At 35.9% G+C, this 18,191-nt stretch overlaps 1 protein-coding gene across 2 annotated transcripts in view; it reads right to left on the bottom strand.

The window, feature by feature from the left end:
- The window catches only part of Pdgfd (platelet derived growth factor D), a 220,852-nt gene that overhangs the window by 75,098 nt on the left and 127,563 nt on the right, over positions 1–18,191 (bottom strand). The gene's annotated exons all lie outside the window — the stretch shown is intronic.

The raw sequence follows: 18,191 nt of genomic DNA, 5'->3' as shown, positions 1-18,191 counted from the left end.
TAAAAAAAAAAATGCAAAACAAAACAAAATAAAAAACATCTCTGGACATCCAGGCCTGAACAAGGTTTGAGTTTGTGATATCTTCAGCACTGACACTCCCTGAGGGTGATGTGTCCTGAGGGCATAGATTCTGAGGACATAGACACATGGAACCTTCTTGGATCTCATCCTGTGTATTTCTTTATTTCACTGGTCCTTGTGTGTTTTTGGTAGAACTTTAATGAAAATAAAAATGCTTTCCTTATGCCTGTGAGTTGTTCTAGCAAATTATCAACCCTAAAGGGCTGTTGGGAACCTTAATTTTATACTATTGTTCAGGACTCTAGCTAGCTAGCTGGGGTCCGCTAAAATTGCAGCTGGTGTCTGAAGCATGCACAGCCTTGTGGGACCTGTGCTCTTAACCCATGAACAGTGATCAAACTCTGAAAGTTGGAATTAGAATTGTATTTCACAGTGGATCCCAAAATACAATTCTTTGCATTTTGGATTTCGGCTTTTTAGGGCCCAGAACAAACAGACTGTGAGCTGAAGTCTGTTTGTGTTCTCCTGCAGAGAGTTTACTTTGAGGCCTGTAATTCAGTCAACCTGGTCAGGGAGCCTAAACTGGTTGGTGGAATGCCCTGTAAGTTATCCATTTTGATACTGACTTTTGAAGCTTCTAAAACAAGACATGGATGGTGGAAATTAACTGGCAAGTGAAACACAAAAGCCTCTCTCTTTTAATTTTGTTTTGCTGTTGGACATTTAAGCTTTCTAAAATGTCAATGGTAACTAGATATCATTTGATATGAATAAAATGATTCATAAATATAAATATATAGCCATTAAATTTTAATATATCCATTTCAGCTGTTTAGTTCTCATTGTAGAATAAAGGGATTAGGGGCACATTTTTTCTTTAGTCTCTGTCAGTGACAATATTGTGTGCGTGTGTGTGTGTGTTTCCTATTTCAGATGCAATACTACATGCTTATATAATTTAAGAATATTTAAAGAATTGTTCCAATTTTTTTCACCTGGAAAACAAAGCTGATGCCTACTGCAGAAGTATAAGCCTCACACAGAGAAGGGGAGGAGAAGAGAGCGTGAGATAAGGTGGTGAGATAAGGTGTGTTCATCGGATCCTGGGCAGAGGCTTGTGCAAAGCAGAGCCCATCTGGCCCCAAGGGAGACAGTGGGCATTACAGGGTTTAAAGGCAAACTATGGAAATGGTAGGCAGTCAGGCAGATGTGTCTGCACTTGGCATAAGGGGAACAGGCAAGTTCTGGATTGGACAAGCACCCTGTTGAAAGGGAGATTAACCTGTAGGTGCTGCTCAAGATGAACTACAGGGAGAAGGCTGTCAGAGGGTTCAGTGCTTCCTATCTCCATAGAGGTAGTTGCTAGGGTAATAAGGTTGTGACCAAGCAGGACAATTGGCAGTGAAGTGGCAAGGAATGTAAAGGAACAGGTCAGAGAGAGGAGAATATTAAGCTCAGAGATTGCACCTGTGTGGTATTTCTGATACCCAAGGGTACTTCAAGGGGGAGTTTTGATGTGGTATGGAAGAGTTCAAGGGAAAATGCTAAAAGACTTTGGGAATCTGAGGGAACATATATGAGGCCTGGGGCTTAGAGAGGGGAAAGGAAGCTTAGGAAACAACTGAGTCCTCAGAGCATCGTGAAAAGACAGGGGTAGGTGTGGAGGTGGTGGGTGGCCAGGAAGCACAGTAGACGACAAAAGGAGAGACAGGAGAAATCAGGAACACTGCTAAAGGCTGGGAAAGAAGTCAGATCTAAGATTGCCCAGAAAAAGGACTATTTAAAGAATATTGAGAGAAAGGTCAATCATGTCAAACTCAGAAGCAAGACTAGAGGGACAACAGATGGGGAAAAGACTGAGGAACTTGGCAATAGTAAAATCACATTCTTTCAGATCACATCTTGATAAACTTTGTGGTGGGAAGCTCCTTGTTTTAGCATATCATTAAAGGTTAGGTTATCTGGTTACACTGGAAATGCCAGTTAAATTTTTAAGAAGACTGGAAAGAATGGAGAGAGGCATTTGCCTTCTTATAAAGTTTAAGACAATAATGCTTGTTTCCAGTTATGTAAATTTATTACAGACCTATGCTGTCCAATATTGAATTAGAGCAAGTGGAAATAACAATTTTTCAGGCTAGTTTTCCTTAAAAACAAACTTCTGACAAAATATACCTATCTCCAAAGTAAATACCAAAAGCAGCAAACTATAGAGGTGTTTATTTTTGTGCCAGGCCCGTGTCCTAAATACTTCGTTTGTTTAATCATTCTGTGCTTGTGTGTATGCATGTGCATAGTCATGTATTTGTCTGAAATGAGTGTTATTATTATTGTCACCGTTAGCAATATGAAGATTCTGGGGAACAGAGATCGTGCACCTTGATGAAGGTCACAGAGCTATATAAGGGCACAGTTGGAATAGGCAGCCTATTCCCATAGCTGATGCTCTTCACCACTGTGCCACGGAGGTATTCCTGCTCAGTCTGCACTTGCCACAGGCCATTGGGAGGCCTGCCTATCTACAATGCACTTTAACTTCTAAAGCGCAGTTGTTTACATATAATTTATAACTTCATGCTAACTCAGAGCTATTCTTAGCCAAAGAGTTATAATGAATTATAGATACAGAGGACAACCTATCAGGTTAACCTGAGATAACTACCTAAGTATTATATACAAAGTCACATTCCTGAACAAAGGCATTTACTTTGATGCGCTAATAATGGCTAACAATTATGGTGCAATTATTATGTACCAAGCATTTCAACCAGAGGTTTAAACTCCCTACTTTATTTAATCTCCAAAACAAACCTACAGAATTATAAAAGTCTCACTTTACAAAAGGAGTCATGAGACTAAGAAATTCACAGCCTGAAGGTGAAAGCCAGTGGTGAAATCAGATCTGAATTGAAGCAGTCAACTTTCAGAGCACACATGCTTAACCAGAGCACTATACTAACTGGGCAGCTGCAAAGCAAGAAATAAATCACCTTTCCATCATTGCAGAGTAACTTCTGTGCATATTTATAGGGAGAGAATATAGTCTTATCTTGCTTTTAATATAAAGATTTATATTTTAATAGGCTGTAAACTAGTGTTTGACTTCTTTAAAAGTCAGTTAAAAAGAAAAAAGTCAAAATGTTGTATTTGTCTTCTCTGTCCCCAATCTTTAAAAAACTCAGTATGCCCAAGTGCATATTCCAGAATTTAATAAAATATCACTGCAGGCACTAGTGACTGTCTCTGGAATTCACTGTTTCTCAAAGTCCTGGTCCATAGATGAGCATCATCGGCATCATCCAGGAGCTTGTGACAAACACAGATTCTCAGATACTAATCTAGACCTACTGAACTAGAAGCTCCAGGGGCGGGGTCTGGCATTACACATATTAGTAAACTCCACAGGCAACTGTGATGCACCATACTGAACGTTTGAGCATACTGAACCTTCACCCTGTCTGCTCTCCTGCGCTTCACATCCGGTTTTCCATCTTGGCTCCTTGACCAGTGAGTGACCTGCCTGAGACTCACCTGGACTGTGTTTGACCTTGGTTCTTCCTCTACAGTTTCTGGTACACAATGGCCTACAATAATGACTACCTATCTTTGTCCTTGACACTAAGTGCTGGGGCTCACTGTGTCTCTTAGTTTTTCTCATTCATGGGAAGGTCATATGTCTATGATTTATTTAGTCATCTGTCATCACATGGAATAATGCTTAAGGAGAAATAAAACTATGAATAAAGTTAACACTATATTTTGTTTCTTCTGCTAGAAGGTAGTATTATCTACAACAAAAAACGTAAGGGAAATACTGAGGTTTTTAAATAAGAATTAAAATATTTGCCCAATGATTCCATGGGAACAATGATACAGTTTGCAGTTCCCACAAATTCAGTGCCTCCAAACATACACATTTACCTCATTGTCCCTGTAAGACATCCAGGAGCGAGTAATGCAAAGTTGCAAATCTTACATTCTTCAGTTAGAAGCCAAAACTCAAGAAAAGTCATGGAATCAGGAAATTCCCAGCGTATAAAGGAATTATTACCAAACTTCATTTGTAAAATGACTGCTTCATGATTGCATTGGTGAGGGTGGAGTGTCAACTTGATTGATTTTGGAATTCATTGGAAGGGTTTGTGGAGCACACAGCCAGCTATGTCTGGATAGGTCATAAAGGTGTGTGCTTTGCCATGTGTAGCTGGTCTTTCGCTCTTTCCTCTTGGGCGCTCTCCGCTTGCTCTGCTTTCCAGATGCCATAAACTAAGCAGCTTTGCCTCCCCACACCCTTTGTCTATGATGTTTTTGCCTTGGAGCCTGCTAACCACAGACCAAATCCTCTCAAAATGTGAGCCTAATTAAACCTCTTCCAACAACAGGAAAGCTGACCCCCAGGATGATTCAAGAATATGTCACACCACCATGCTCAGAAAGTAGCTGAAAGACATATAAACCACACAGTCCCACTTTTGCTGCTAAACAACTGTTTTGTGTAGGGCAAACTATAGTTTATACACATCTATTTGTAAATGTATCATAAAAATATTTTGACAAAGTGGCAAGTGTATGCCATTTTTTCATTCCATTTTTAAAAGTAATTTTTTTGTTCCTTTAAAGGGTAACAAAACCCAAAAAAGTTAAAATGATTTGTTGCAAGTCAAAAGAATGGAAGGCTAGTATATACATGCAAGAGCTGACCCTTGAATTCTGTTCTACTGTGTTCTAGTCCTGATAACTTTTCTTGGCTGCAAATAGCAGCATTAGACACATTGCATCATCTTTATGGGTTCTTTATTTCTTAGTCTAACACTTCAGAGGGCCAGGTAATATAGCATTAAGATTTTGAGGTCCAAAATGGTGCAAACTTAAGCAGTCTTCTTCCAAGGGTACAGAATTTCCAGTGGTTTGACTACGGCTAACAGGCAAGATGCAGAGCGTGGAACCTGAACCTCAAAACTTCAGTTAGACAGATAGATACTTTTTAGACCTAAAAATGATTCTCTAGTGTCTTATTATCTATAGTAACAGTATAAATGGATAATTTTAACAAGTTGGCCAAATGTGTTTTATAGGAAAATTTCTAACTAGTCATGAGAGTGTCCCTGGGACAGAGTTATCAATTAGCACATTAATTTATATGGAACATGCTATGGAAGAACCATGTCTTTAATTTAAAAATGATACACTGTGTCATTTGCTAATTTCAAAATTAGGATTTCTCTCCTAATTTTGGCAAAATACATGAGATAAACACTGAAATATTAAAAGGTGTTTTGTAATTTCTTTTAGGTTTAATACAAAAGTTAAAAAAAATTACGGGGGAATATCAAGCTCCTGGGGCAAGAGACTGTGCCTCACGCATCGGTGTAACTCCGGTGCCATGCCAGCCTGGACATAGGGAAACACTGAAAATAAATCTGCTAAATGCTACATGGAGTGATAGTTACTATAAGTAACACATAACTGAGTTTTTAAAACTGGAAGATACATAGCAGGAAATAAAATAACAGAATAATTTAATAAAAAGTAAAGTTTTTACATGCCTCAAATATTTGATTTCTAAGAAACTCAATTGCCGTGTTGCCAGCGGGCCTGTCATTCATGGGAACACATTTAGTATAAACATTAAAGGATTGTTTTTGAGAGCTTTTCTTTGAAATGGTCCAGTTTATTGTCTGGTTTGATTCTTATTTGTGAAATGACTATCACCGTATTCTGGGTTATTTCCTTCAAGAAATTTTGCAGCTGTTTAACAGCCAAACTCTATTATAATCTAAAAAGTTGTGGTTCAGAAAGTAAGCACAATCAACACTCTAGTAAAAGAAGGAGAATTTGCTCTTATATTTCATGTCTTTCTTCAGATCTATTATACTAAGCAATATATAAATTTATTGACCAGTTCCCACATATTTACAAGATGGCAAGTTAAGTAAAGGGAGCCAAATATTAATTCTGTTCTTTACAAGTATATTATTTTATTATTATTATCACCTCTCAACTTCAAATGATTTCTGCAATCTCCTTTAAACATATAACAATGGTCTATGGCAAAGTGTCCTAGGATGAAAACCAGAACCTCTGCTGATGAGACACGGTACAGCATATCGTTGAAGAGACACAAGGGGGGCACAAAAGAGAGTGGCAGAAGGGGAGGTCTCCAACTCAACAGCGATTGGTCCACTTACAGAGCAGACCCTAAAATACACAAGTGAGATAAAATTGAGTTTAACTACACAATTTTCCATGAACCATCTCCTAATTTAAAAAGTACAGGGATGGAGCCTCATCATGTGAACTGACGGAGGTGAACATTAAAATTTAGCAATGTTTGTTTGAAATTCAGCAAGTTTTTCTTCAGTGTTCACTAAGGTGCTGAAGTTTGCAGTCAGTGAACTAAACTCCTCCTCAGACTAAGAATGATTTGATCTTCATTAAGAAATTTTTAGTTAATTCCTGTGCATCTTCCGAGTGAGAACCAGTTTTCTGATAGCCCTTGTCAGCTTCCTAAAAACAATTTAATCGGTGGCTTACTTTCAAACAACTCAGGTGCAAAGTTGATTAAATACGACTCATCTATTTAGAATTCTCCATCAGAGATTTTTCTAATAATTCACAGTAACAATAAAATATCTTTTGTATATTTGGTGATTTTAGGATGGAAAAAGTTGATTGTGTCAGTTGATATATATATATATATATATATATATATATATATGCATATGTATATGTATTTTTCTATCTCAGTTATATGTATATGTGTATATATATTATTTATATATATATTTTGCATTAGTTATGTACATATGTTACATATATCATATATATAAAACATGCACACATACACATATATTTACACACACACACACAGTTTTTTAATTATGTTTCTTTTGGCACAGACCACCGTATTAGTGTTTCATAAACAATTCTGTAACAATTGGATACCATTTTGGAGAGTACTTTTTTATTTCATGTGATCATAATTCTTGAAGCATCTGAGTCCAAGAAAAAAGAAAACAGAAAATTATCATGAAATCCTTCTGAACATTCACCATAGAAAGTTGCTCAGAGTGTATTATGGTACCTGAAGTTCTATGCTATCATTATCATCCTTGATGGTGCTGTCTTTTAACATAAAATGCTTCTTTTTGTTATTGCCCATCAGTGAACCACGATAGTCTTTCTCTCAAAATTGCTTGAATTTTTTAAATGTATTACAGAAGAGAGTGTTTCATTATATTAAAATGAAATTAATTTATCTTCCTAAAAAGATTTTAGTTTATAAGTTTGAAAATTAAAATACAGGCAAAAATTGGCCTAAAATATACATGCTATATTTTACTACATTATGGCAATCCACAGTTAATTTTTTGATGTTTTTTTCCTAGTGTACTCTTTTTATGTTGAGATGTTATTTACATGCAACAGTTGTAAAACAAAATGCAGTGATGTTCAGAACTGTGGCAGATAAGAAAGAACACTGTTAAATGACATGACAGCACACATTAGAGAATCAAAGGCTTCTGAATGGAGACATCTTTTTAATTATAGAAATCTACCCAGAAAGTAAGGCATCTACTGCCAACATAGCTCAGCGATCCAGGAAGATAACAGCCAAAAGAGAGAGAAAAGTCACATCAGTCATACTGAATACTCAGGAGTAACTCACTTGAGGTTTGACACTTTTTTCTCGAGATATTTACGATAGGAATCTTATCTTACAATGTTTTCTGTTGCCATTATGGAATATGTGAGACTACATGAGTTGTGAAAAACCAAACGCTGAAGGCTGGGCAGTCGAAAAGTATGATCCTGGTATCTGGTTGGCTTCTGCTGACGCCTTGTGCTGCTTCAGCTCATGGTGCAAGTGGAAGGGGGACGAGGACCATTTCAAAGAGGAAACACGATGGGGAGCTCAGCTCTGGGCTCCCCAGTGTGGTCACTGAAGGCCAGAAAAGACTTAGCACAGCACTGAGGCTCGATTTGGTTTGGACTTGTGCTGAGATAATGAAATAAAATAAATTACATTTTTCTGGACAAATGAATACAATTATCACTTTATTAAAAACAGTTTTATGTTTTTAATGGAGATCTTTTTGCTCAGACTAAGCTATTACTCAGCAAATGCTAGATTATAGGCTCAATGGTGCTTTAAAATGAAACAAGGTTTTAATTCCTTGGTCAAGTGTCATGCTGATGTATGGAACTAGAGAGCCTTCTCCAGGAACTCTTCTCCTTACTAACTCATGGAATGATAGTCAGGAAAGGGTAGATTGTCCTGGCCTAGATCTCAGTGGTTTTCACCAAAAAAGTTTTGTTGTGTTTTGTTTTTCCTTGCTACATGTCAATTTTGGATTGGTAGAATTGTACTTTATATCTTCTCACTTAGAATGTGCACTAAGGAGATTTTATTACCATAGTATTAAGAAGCACATTGGGGGAAACCAGGAGATAAATATTTGCCCATTAGTTGGTCACATTGTTTTGTGTTTGGGAATTTTTTTTTTTTTTTTTCAGTTCTAGAGATCAAACCTCCACACTGGGATTTCCATTCTAGGAAAGTGCTTTTTCTCTGAGCTACAGCTCTGGGGAGCTATCTTATGATTACTGTTCATTAATTTTCAAATGGTTCTGGTATCATTTCATTGGTCGAAGAAAACTACACTTTCAGACACAACTTCCCACAGAGAGAATGCCTGGGAATAAGAACTGGAAATCGATAAGTAGATAATAGTGATTGCTGTAATACTTTACTTGCTTTCCTCTCATCGAAGTGCAAGGCTTGGCTTGACTTCTTATTTTTCAGTTGAAATTGAAATGATCTGCCCCTTCACTTACTAGCACTTCATTGTTACTCTTTTCTCTCATTGAAACAAAATGCTTCACAGTCAGAATGAAGCAAGGAAGGGTTTATTTAGCTTATGGTTTTTAGAAGTTTTAGTCCATACTCAGGTGATGTGGTTAAGGGGCAACTGTTCATGGTGGCCACAAGTGACTAAAGTGAAAAGGGCACAAGGGAAAAGCCCGCCTCCTTCCCTCCCTTACATTGTGTGCTGGCTCCTTGCACCTGGGTGGGTACAGCCCTCACCCTATCAATCCCAGCACTAGACAAAGAACCAATCACAAATGCTAGACACAGCCGCCTCCATGACTGCATGAGGCTTTGTGCTGGGACCCAGACACAAACCATAACAGATGGTTAGGAAAGAAGTGTAAACAAAGACTTAATGACCACAAGGGAAGTCAACAGTTTCTAAGGTGGTAAAAGAATTCATCTCAGTGCTTTTACAGATTCAGGTGTGGGTAATGCTGGCAATGGCACAAAGGCAAGATTATCTATGCTTTTAGTGCCATACATGGCCCCTACTATAGCAGAAGTTAATTTAAATGTTTGTTGCACAAACATGTAAGAAAATGAGGAAATTATATGAATTCATGATGCTTTGTTTTTGACCTAAAGTAACAATATCTTGCCAAAACTCTGTAACTTTAACTTTTGAGCAAATATGTGAAAGGAGGTAATGTTTTTGACAGGAAAAGCTAGGTTGCACACCTTAGACATGGTCATATAGTGTTTGAAATGTAAATACATGATACAGTCAGAGTCATATAAGGAAACTATAAATATTCCAAAACATAGTGTCCTTTAGAGATTATTCAAAATGCTTGCTTGTCATAAACTCTTGAGCTAGGAAGTGTACATTTCAGTAGGCCAGTAGTGATGATCCTGTAGCAAATGAGCCACAGCAGCTATTGTGTCATTGAGAGCTCTAAAAGCTTTGCTATTACTAGTTTTAAAGCAAACTTACCTTCTTGTATGTACCATGTCCATGGTAATGAAGAAAAAATTTTAGAGAGTTAGAATAATATATTTAATCTTCAATTAAGGACAGTATATTCTAGCACTTAAAGGCTATTGAGAAAGGTGAGGTTATGTGTTCATATGTTGTTAACAGGAACCTATTTATAACTAAACCAGCCTTCGTAGAGGCCTACTATGGTGTGTACTAGAAACCTGGTGTGCTTTATGAAAAACCTGACTAATGATGCACCAGTATATGCCTGGCTCCTTTAGAAACTGATATGCTAATAATAGGGTAATCTCTTACACAATCAACAGGAAAAAAATTGAAGTTATTTTTTGAGACAAAATCCATAGTAGTTCCTATCTCTCTTAGGATTTTCTGAATTCTTAGAACAGCCTGGATAAGAAATTGAAGCTGCATTTAAAGGTATAAAAAATTTAATGCTATTATCTTTTGTCTAATGCAATTAGGCAGAATGGACAAATTCTTCTTTCTTTTTCCTTACTATTTTTTTTTAAATAAAAAGAAAAAATAATACTTTTTATTCCCATTATTTGAAGTCCTTGAAGACACTACCATTCTATCACTGCTCCATACTCAACTAATATGCTATTTTAATTTAATTCATAAACCATGAATCCTTTTTTTAATCCTCATTTTTATTCTAAAGCACGCTAGATAACATTCTAAATTATGTTACTGATCTTCTATGAGGTTATAACAGGTACCATTCTATGAGAAACCAGAGACTGAAATAAGATACTCATTTTTCTCTTAGACTGACAAGTTACCACTTGAAAGAGAAATGCAGATTTTATTCATTCTTGAGAGGTCTCAGGTGTGAACAAAGTTACATTTTATGGTAATCTGAGAAAAAACCTGATTTCAGAATCAGTTTCAGAAGAACTAGGGGTCATTTCTTTCAGCACTTCACATACACAAAGAAAAGACAGCATTGCCTTCCTATTCAGAATTCAAAAAAAGCATTTTAATGCATATGTATACATAAAAATTGCTTAATGTTTTCCTTAAATAAAATAGTATATTCAAAACACTATTTTCTATTAGTATATGTCTCTACATAGACTGACAAACTACGTACTGAATAAAATGGGATTTTGATAAATGTAAAATTGGGATAAATTTAAAAATAGCAGAAAATTAATATACATTAAACTTTCCAGAACATCATTTTCACTACTGTATGATGTGAGTTTTTCATGTTGTTGAATTTAGCTATTCATGCATTTTATATTTTTATTTTCACTTCTGGCTAAAAGCATAGACGCTTTCATGCGTAGAAAGAACTCACATGAAAACACTGTGCTGAATACCAGCTGGTTTTTACTACCAATTTCATGTTTGTGCAACAGAGTCTAAAACCTCAATAAAAACACTTTCTTTCTTGATTTATCAATTTTCAGAGAGTAGTGAGCATCCAAGCACCACTTATTGCATGAATCCCACTGGAATTCTGCATGTAGAGAGAGTCATTTTACTTTATCTGCACAACATTGCACATTTAATTAATCCACTGATTCTATAAACTAATTCTAGCTGCTAATAATATGAGCAAACTGAAATTCTTAAACAGTAAGGAAAACACAGCATCTGAAATAGAAAATCGGAAGGTAAACACTTCCAGGCTTGGTCAGTGTCAGATTTGCAATGCGACTGTGAGCCTTCCCACCTTTGAGTTCTGCCCTCCGGGATAGACTGCTGTCTCAGAACCTGACAACAGCTCTAGAAATCTCTTCTTCAGAGGGACAGACTCAGTGACCAAAGAAATAGTTTTATCCATGTTTCTCTTTTTAAGAAACCAGAACATTTCTGGGACCTCCACTCCAAATTCCAAGTAAACTGTCCCTCTGCTTCACTGTTCAGAATCTGGGCACATCTCTAGGCCTCTGCCAGTCCTGCAAAGGGGATGCAGTCACCAAGATTGACTCACACAGTGAATGGCTCAGGCTGCAGTGGCTGCCCCGTTAGCAAAATTCATGCACACCAATAAGGGTTCTGGGAATAAGAAAAAAACAAGAGAACTGCTGATTGTATGACCAGGAGAGTTATTTAACAACTACTAGATACATTTCTGTTTTTTTTTTTTTTTTTTTTTTGGTCAGGGTTAAAAGGCCACTCAAAATATATATTCAACATATTTCTTGAGTGCATGTTACTTCAGCATGGATGGGGCTCTATAAACACTGCAGAAATGAGAAAAAGTAATATCGTACAGTTTTGCTCTGCAAAAATTGTTTATGATGTGTTTGGTTTAAAGGTGATTTGAAAACATTCTCTTTTCCGAGTTTGACAAGTAGTGCTACTCACTAAAGAAACATTAGTTCCATTCAAGCAAGATCTGTGAGGAAATCTTTCCTGACTTTTTCAACCTGCAGAAATCTCTTTATTGTAATTGAACTTTGTATTCTTACAAATTTATATGTTCAAATCACAGACTCTAAGGTGCTCTTATTAGAAAGTAGAGCCTTTTGGGAGGTCCTCAGATAATAAGGACAGAGTATGAATGGTTTTGAACTGTCTGTGAAAGAAACTCCAGATACGACTCGTTCCTCTTACCAACTGAGGATACAGTCAGAGGTACCCTCTGTGGAGAGGAAATGTGCCTTCACCTGACTCTGAATCTGCTGGTGAATTAATCTTGAATGTCCCAGCTTCTAGAACCATGAGAAATAAAATTTTATTGTTTGTAGGCTATTTGATCTGTTGTATTTTGTTGTAGCAGCATAAGTAGACTAAGACATAGTCTCTAGTTAGACCTACTACCAGTCTTTGTGTGTTTTTACTATTTTACTACTTAGTATATACAAATAAATATCGGGATAGCAGGTATGAACATTATCTATTATAAGCTAAGCTTCAGCCCACCTGAGTCAAACTTTAGTGTTCATCATTTTTGCAGCTCTGACTTCCAATACTTCAGTCAATGTATTCCTCTGCCCATATCCATTAAGTCTTTTCCCTTAGGAATCCTCGTAAACCGCAAGGCTTAAAAATAAAAATATTCAATAAACAGTAACCGAATCATGGAAGTCTTTTCATCTCTCTGTGAGATTCTTTGTAGGTAGGTGCCAGACATGTCTTCTATAAATTTATTCTGGGGACACTGCCTGTGGCTTTATCTTATTATCTATAACAAAATGCCAAATTTTGTGAGTGAGATCTGACACTTTGCATATGGACATCCATTAGAAATTTACAAAAAGTCAATGCACAACTTTGTGATGTTATAAATAAGATCCTTGCATCTGCTAAAAATGCTGTTTGGTAAAGGTGCATCATTGCCATTTATCTCTCTAAATATATGAAGGTTTAAATAGTGACTTCTCATTCATAAGTAATTATGATAGTGTGACCTTTAGATCTAAAAAAGTTAAGAGAAGGGAAGGATAAAACATTTCTTAGGGGCTGAGGATGTAGCTCAGTGGTAGAATGCTTGCATAGCATCACAAGACCTTGAGTTCAATTTCAGTATCACAAAACAAATAAACAAACAACAACAAAACATTATTTAGGTCTTGTAACAGAAGACATATTTCATGTTATTTTATCAACCCTGTCTGAAGCACTTACTCTTTGCCTGCCTTTGTTCTGATTTCTCAGAAAGCTTCTAAACAATAAAGACTTTTCTCATTCATGGCTATATAGCCCTAATGGGAGATAGGAGGAAGTTTCAATAATAATCTGCTAAACAAATTAATGAAAATCAGCATATTCTCAAGGTAAGACCTCTCTGTGTATGGGAGGAAACAGTACTGGGTAAGATAAGTAATCACTATATTTGTTAATGGAATAGGTTTTTGCAGTTTTGAAACCAGGATTCACAAACCCTGCAATCAAACTCATGACATGTGATTGTGCTGGAATGCTTTTGTAAACTAGGTTATCTTCTGAGAGGTTTCCTTAACTCAAGTAATTCTTCCTTCTCTGTGAATAGCAATTTGTGGAGTACCTGGTGACCCCCATTCCCCAGGGACATCCAGCCAGCAAAGTGTGCACCTGTCACTGTTCTTCTGGTTGCTTCCCAGTGTCTGTCCACCTCCCTTTCCTGCGCTCAGTGTGGCCTGCTTAATAAGATTTCATTTTTTAAGCGAACAATGCCTCTACTTCTCAGATTGGTTTGATATTTTTCTAATGTAATAGTAGGTAGTGTTACTCTTTTTCTGATTAATCTCTCTTTTCCTTACTTTGATAAAAAGGGCATTGACTTGAACTCTTGCTCCCTCTCCTCCAGCCACGATGCCTCCCCGTCCTCCACTGTTTTAAGGTTTTTCTCAAATTGGGACCTCCTCTTTTGTCTCTATAAAGAGTGCACACCAATAATTCCTCTTCCTCTTCTGCATGCATTTTTCTGTTTCATTATAACTTTCTCTTTTCCTTAAGCACAGTCTAATTTGCATTATACATTGGATTTCATTGTTTCATACCTGATTCTTCCAGGAACCCATAAGCTCTGCAGTGTGAAGGGTTATGTTTATTCTTTTAATATTGTAAATTCAAAACTGGCACAGAGTAAATGTTTGGTAAGTGTTCACTGAATCAATTCATCCTTGAGTGCCAAGTGCATAACACAGTGCCTAGCACAGATGAGGCTGCTAACATCTGCAAGATGAATTATTCAAGAGAGATTACAGAAACAAACTTTTTTTTATAGAGAACAAAATCCTACTATATTGTGCTTTCGTCCAATTAACCATAAATTATTAACATTAATTTAGCATTTATGATTTTGTGAAAAATCTTGATGGTAGATGTAATGAGAGCTAGGAAAGCTGCAAATCCTAACAAAATACAGAGTAGTAGCAGTAGTACATATGGTTAAATAGAAATACTAGAAAATCGAGCATATTTGTTCCTGAATACCAATAACAACAAAATATGAGATTTTTCTTAAAGTAGTACATTGAAAGAGTATCAGGTATACTTATTAATATCTGTCCTGAATGTGGAAGAGAGATGAATGGCTGAATAATACCTTATATTTGCCATCTGTACTGTAGAACTAACATATATGAGCTTTTCTCTTTTTCTTTAATGTATATTTAAATGTAGAGAGTCCTTTAGGATTCTTTTTTATGTCTTTTAAAAATCACCTAATCTAGGTGTTAGTTTCTTTAATTTGCAAAATAGTGATAAAATTATCTCCTATGAGGGTACTATCGATTTCCCAAAAGTGTGAAAGTGTTTTATCAAATGTAAAGCAGTCTAGAAATGTCACTAAGCTAAATAGATATCTAGAAAATAACACAAGGGAATAAATAAATACCAATGAATTTCTAGGCAGTTAACATTTGCAGAAAGGAGAAGCCATTTCTTAGGGCAATTTATTGCTCCAAAGAGCAGAAATAACGCATGTAATAAAATGTAGAAAGAGAAACATATGCTTAATATTTTAAGTTTGTCATTCCTTGATATTATTTCCAGAATTTCAGGCCCTGGAGCCATTTCGTTTACCTTTTTTCCTAATAAGCTCAGATAACCATGACTACACAACACAAAGAAAATATGAACTTCATAAAGTCTGATGTGATTTTATCCATTTCACCTCTCCCAAAGTTATTACAAATGATTTATTGATAGCCTCTAAGTGAAAATAAAGTTTGAAGGATCTAATATAATTTAGAGATAATAGTTATGACAAAATATGTATTAATAGTAAGTAATATTCTTTATTATATCACAGCTGTTTTTAAAATAGGTATCTCATACATATCAGGAGACACAATAAGTGTTTTTAGACTATTGAAAAAAGGCAATGGACATTCTCTATTGAACTTTAGAACAACATCTATTTTAGGAATACTGGGCTGAGGAAATCGTCATATTTTGTATTATATTTTTCTTTAAATATTTATCTAACTGCCAAACTTTGTAGCTGTCCTAAAATTATGCTCCATGCATGAACCTATCCTAGAAAAGGAGTAACATCAAAGAGAAGAGGAATATTAATATAAAGGTATTGAATTTACTATGCTTTCACTTCAATTTGGGGAACTTACATCATCTATCATCAGTAAAAGAAAAAATTAAAATTCCGAGCTAAAAGCTGTATTTTTCTATAAAAGGTGTAGGGCCAGTCAAAGTGCCTGCTATTCAATATGAAGATTTTAAACCATATGGAAGTTAAGATGAACTGCCTTTTTTTTTTTTTTTTTTTTTTTTTTTTTGTACCTGGGACTGAACTCACAACTTTGCACTTCCCAGGCAAGTGCTTACACTGCTGATGTAAATCCCAGGCTCTAGATGAACTGCTTTTTAATGAACAACTTCTTGCTACAGAACATGTAATCAAATAAGCAAATATTTAAGGTTATCTTTTGTAGACTGAAATCAAAGGGTTCATATGATGGCAATCAGTCCATGAATCACATTTAAGCTGCCCTGGTTTCAGGAAAACTAGAAAACACTGAGTCTCTTTTAGTATAACCTACTGAATTAACAGTCTGATTAGCTGGTGGATTATTCTTACTGTCTTATACGGCATTGTTCTGAGACATAAAGGGGCTTTGGGGCCAGTTCTTAAGACTATACTATAACAGACTGCGATGTTGTAATAATTCTTCACCCTACCATAGTTTCCATATTCTTTGCCATATGATTTTGTAGTACTCCCTCTAGAGTTAACCACTTTATTTTCTTGCCTCAAAGATACTGGTGTTGGAAATGTTACCTGATTAACAAAACAAAGAAGAAGTAAATTCTGAATCTAACCTAGGAGTCATTCAGTATTTCTGTTTAGTCTTATGTACCATGAGGATCACATATATTGGGGCACATTAGGTCAAGGATAAGAGATCAATAACGCAGATTTAGATCCATCCTGAATTTAGGAACCAGCACTATCCAAGCCTAGTCTAGGTCTGTCAAACCTCACTTGACTTCATATGCAAGGAAAAGAATAAATTATTTTTATATTGTTATTGCTTTTTTGAGATGGTTATTACACAGCTTATTATGCCAACAGCGAACTAAGGTATGTAGAAACAATATCTTCTAAGTTCAAGACGGCCAGGGCTGCTGAAATGAATGATGTTGAGAGGGAACATGCACAAACTGTCTTTAGGAACAGTATAGGAAATACTGAGGACCTACATTCAAGAAAGTGTTAAGAACTCCTCATTCACAAGTGCCACGATTCCTCTCAGGCCTCCAACATAAGAAACAACCATCTTAGTTTTCTACTCCAGTTGATGTAGCAAACACAAAAATGGAATATAAGTACAAAGATAAGTGTTTTATTAAAGAGAGAAGAATCCCTCAAACTGGGATGTAACAGAAGACGTCAGCTACTGAGAGCAGGCATTTTCAGCTAATAGGATATTCAAGACTAAAATACACTCTGCGTTGCTTCCTTAAAATAACTATGGTAAAGTTAAAATGGAGTTTATTCTACAGTTTGGACTCAGCTTATCTCCTACTATTGTTGTGCTTTCTTTTCAAATTCTAAAATAGTGGAACCCATCAGGATATTGTTTAAGAATATTAATTGGACTCAATAACCTGAAAACGCTAACTGCATTAATTTATGTAGCCTCTGTGAGTAGGCTGGAAAAGAGAATTGCCTCTAATATAATTGCTTAGAGGTAGGATTATTACAATAACATATTTTTTGCAGCACTACTAAGAAACAGATTTTACATTTCTAATTTCTTAAGGTTGTTTTGCCAAAATACTTGGTTCTGACCACAGTATGAAAAGGAATAATCCTTGGCCTTAATATCTACAAAAATAAGGCAGTATTTAGTGCATATGTCTAACATTAACAAATATTTAAGTTTAGGTAAGTATATAAACATATATGAAATTTATAGCCCATTTCCATTCTTGTTTGTTGGATACTATGTGGGTAACAACTATAAAAGATGTAAAAACAGTGAATTATTTTTCTTAAAAGTTTATTGACTTGTACTCTCAAAGAGCCAAAAATGAAAACTATGAAACAGCTATGGCCCAAAGGAGCAGAACTTATACACAAACCTTTGATTTAGCAACCATAGCCAGGCTCTGCGGTAGCTCACTTAATAAAATGGTTACAGTCGTTTTGGGGGCACTCCCCAGAGTGAAATGCTCCACTTTTGATAGCTTTTTATATAATTAAGAAATCTGCTGCATTTATGACCTTGAGTACTTTCTGGTAAAAGGTACGATTAAATAACCAGCATCTCTGGTAAATAACAGCTGCAAGAAAAGCAACAAAAATGCTTTCTGAGTAGTGTTTTATTTACATCTCTCTGAGCTACAAACTCCTTTGCTCAAAAGCATTCCAAAAGGACTGACAGTTTTCCTGTATTTTCAGGGAATGCTTGATCTCAAAAGCTTCAGTGGTCTTTTTTGGCAATTAAAGTC

Source organism: Cavia porcellus, unplaced genomic scaffold, assembly GCF_034190915.1.
Source record: "Cavia porcellus strain 051 isolate PalLab524CR breed Dunkin Hartley unplaced genomic scaffold, mCavPor4.1 scaffold_9, whole genome shotgun sequence".
NCBI lineage: Eukaryota > Metazoa > Chordata > Mammalia > Rodentia > Caviidae > Cavia > Cavia porcellus.
This window is presented reverse-complemented; position numbering and strand designations above follow the sequence as displayed.